The following is a 3,001-nucleotide window of genomic DNA, read 5'->3' as shown; positions in this document are numbered from 1 at the left end:
TTATTATTATTATTATTATTATGCCAATGCAATAGGTCATTTCATGAGGATCATGTGTGGTATCAAAGAACATAATCAGCTGTGGACTGTGACACTTAAGAGTTTATTCTTTGTGAGTTTAATAAAGACCCTGTACACTGGGGGAGGGGGAGGGGGGTCTGCACGAACTGAAACTGTGTAATTTGATGCTGCTTTCTCATGTAGCTTCATAAGAAACACTGGATGTTTTTGTTTCTATAAGGACTTCAAGTAATGCAAAATCTGAGAAGGTGCTAACTGAACTTTAACCAAGTTTCTGTTGTTCAACTCTTTTGTTTTTTTGTTTTTTTTCGCTCTTGTTCCAGCTGAGCCAAAGGCCCACAGTAGAGGAGCTGAGACAGGCCAAAATTCTCATCCGATTCAGTGACTATGTGGAGGTGTCAGATGCCCAGGACTACGACAGGCGGGCAGATAAGCCCTGGACCCGGCTCACAGCAGCTGACAAGGCCAGTATCACTTACACTAATCTTATAGTTAAACTGAGATAATCTTTTAATATTCTCCAGATCCCTCCTCCTTGTCTGCTTTCAAATTTCTTCAAACACTCACCACCCCACCCCCTCCACCCCCACCCCTCTGTGCCTCACATGATGCAACCCGTAGCGCAGGAGAGTAATGGCAGGAGGATGTGTTCTTCCTCTCTTGTTACGGCAAGCTCCACCTCAGCTGTTTTGTTCCCCTTTGTGAGTAAATACCCCGGAGCAGTCCTGCTGCTCACTGCCCAGCGGTCCATGCCTCTGACTTTTAATGAGTTCTTGATTTCTTATTTTTTATTTTTTTATTTTTTGTGTAGCATATATTCTGCCTTCTTTGCTTAGTTGATGCACAGCTCTGAACACGCCTTGTCACACCTGAGGACCACTCGTGAAAATCACAGGGATTCAGCGTTTGGATTGCGCAACAACTCCCCTTACATAAGAGAGTAATTGGACAAGCAGTGCCTCAGGAGCCCTCGGCCGCTACGCTGCTCTGCTGACATTTTTTCTTTTCTTTCTTTTTCTTTTTTTTTTTTTCCCTGTTCCTACCGTCGAGCACAGATTTGAATATTGTTTGTTCTCCTGTAACAGAAGCATCCTCCCCAAGGCTAGAGACGTCCCCTTGAGTCATGCTGAAGAGCAAAAGCAATGACATCACCCGGCTGGCTTGCTGTCACACATGACATTTTCGAGGGGATGTAACGTTTTTTAAAAAAAAAAAAAAGGCTCAGCACACTGTTTTATTTCCTGGAACTTTGACTCATTCTCACTCTGAGAATCTCTTTGCAGTTATCCTGCCCCTGGGCAAAGCACTCAGCCCTCTACTGCTCTAGTGCTACTACTTAGCAGCCACTATTTGCTAGACAATGTCCCAAATGTGAATTTGTTGAACTACATGAATGGGACACGGCTTTGTTTAGTGCTCAAAAACCTTCCCAGAAAAGAGATGTTTTTAAAAAACATAGTTAAAGATGAGGCAAGGCTTACATGTGTGTGACACTACCACGCTGCCCCTTACTGAAACAGTAAGAGCACAACTAACTTTATTTCCAATGTTTTCCATCATTTGTGATTATTTTTCACACCGAAAATGTATATTATTACTTTGAGCTTTTGATCCAAGGACTGGAGCAAAAATATTAAATATACAGCTTTGATGTTCTTTAAAAAAAAAAACTGCACTGGTTGAAACTGAGAAGGATGTGTGTTGCCATCCATGTAAATCCATGGTATCAAGACATTATGGTTAAAAACACAAGCTGACTACCCCAGTAGACCAGCGACAGATTGTATATTATTGTTCTGGCTCTTGGATGTCTCAAGAGGAGGAAATTGAAGGCTCTTGTGATGTGAGAAGAGAATTCAGCAGAATCATTCATGGCCTGGAGATAAGCGTAAATGATGCATGAAGCATGCTAAAAGGAGGTAGAGTCAGGGCTTAGAGGCTGCAGTTTGTGTACTAAGCCTTTGCGGCTTCTCTCAATCTTCCTTCTTGTTTGTGCTCTGCAGGCAGCTATACGGAAGGAACTCAATGATTTCAAGAGCAATGAGATGGAAGTGCACGAGTCAAGTCGCCATTTAACCAGGTAATATGCAGAATCCATTTATCCTCACGTTGCTATGCACGCCTCGTATACGGCCGGAGCTTATTCATGTGCTGTAGGTCTTGGCTGTGTAGCGTGTACTGAGTTTTTTTAACTGAGGTGATGAAATGTGATGAAATGTTTGAAACAGTCCTCTTTTTCTTTCCCATTTGTATTTTTAGGTTTCACAGACCATAGTAGACCACCACTGTCTCGAGCAGTGCCGGAGCGGCGCTCTCCTCCACTGAGAACCTTAAGTGCTGGACAGTAAAATGGTGCCCGTTTCTACAATAAGGCCATGTCTTCTGAAATGCCTTTTCAAGACCCACACAACTGAGTCGGTACTACACCACAAGATGCAGACACCCACTACTCTATCCACTGTAGTAGCACATAATGACTCCAGTTGATTCACATCGCCCCTCTGTGGAAATTGCTCGACTGTCTCTTCAACCTCTCTGCTGAGCTCTTAGGCAGGCGCTCAGTTCTGCGGCGATTTCGACGGCGGGAGAGAATTCGTTTGCAATTGACTGACACTTGCGAAATCTGCTGAGGGCAACCGTACCTTTTTGGTTCATCAATAACACACCAGTGGACTTGTCTCAGTGGACTTGTTTTTAATCCCTCCTCTTTATTATGCCGTCCTCCTCCCCCCTGATTCCTCTAGCCCTTATGGACAACTCTGTGCCAGGATGCAGGGTTGATTGTTCTGAGCTCACCATATCAGCAGGAGATTCATCTTCACCGCACCTGCTGGGACTTTGGAAACTGCTTAGAACGACACACAGGAGGGAGGGAGGGGTCCAACATTAGAATCATGTGCAATATGTTTTTTTTTTTTTCTTCTGCTTTTCTCAGACTATAGCACCCCCTGGAGTCCCCTCTGTGTCATTACTATGTAGT

General features: G+C 43.9%; 1 long non-coding RNA gene across 1 annotated transcript; it reads left to right on the top strand.

Annotated features, from left to right (window-relative positions):
- Positions 1-324: 324 nt before the first annotated feature.
- LOC147820057 (uncharacterized) lies at positions 325-2,995 on the top strand. Its single transcript, XR_015438047.1, has 3 exons — positions 325-485; positions 2,025-2,101; positions 2,281-2,995. It is a non-coding gene; the product is annotated as an uncharacterized LOC147820057 (long non-coding RNA).
- The last annotated feature ends 6 nt before the right edge of the window (positions 2,996-3,001 follow it).

This window comes from Seriola lalandi, unplaced genomic scaffold (assembly GCF_002814215.2).
Source record: "Seriola lalandi dorsalis isolate HSWRI2012SDOR001 ecotype SW California unplaced genomic scaffold, Sedor1 jcf7180002003462, whole genome shotgun sequence".
Lineage (NCBI taxonomy): Eukaryota > Metazoa > Chordata > Actinopteri > Carangiformes > Carangidae > Seriola > Seriola lalandi.
The sequence above is the reverse complement of the archived record's forward strand: the minus strand, read 5'-3'. Positions and strand labels throughout refer to the sequence as shown.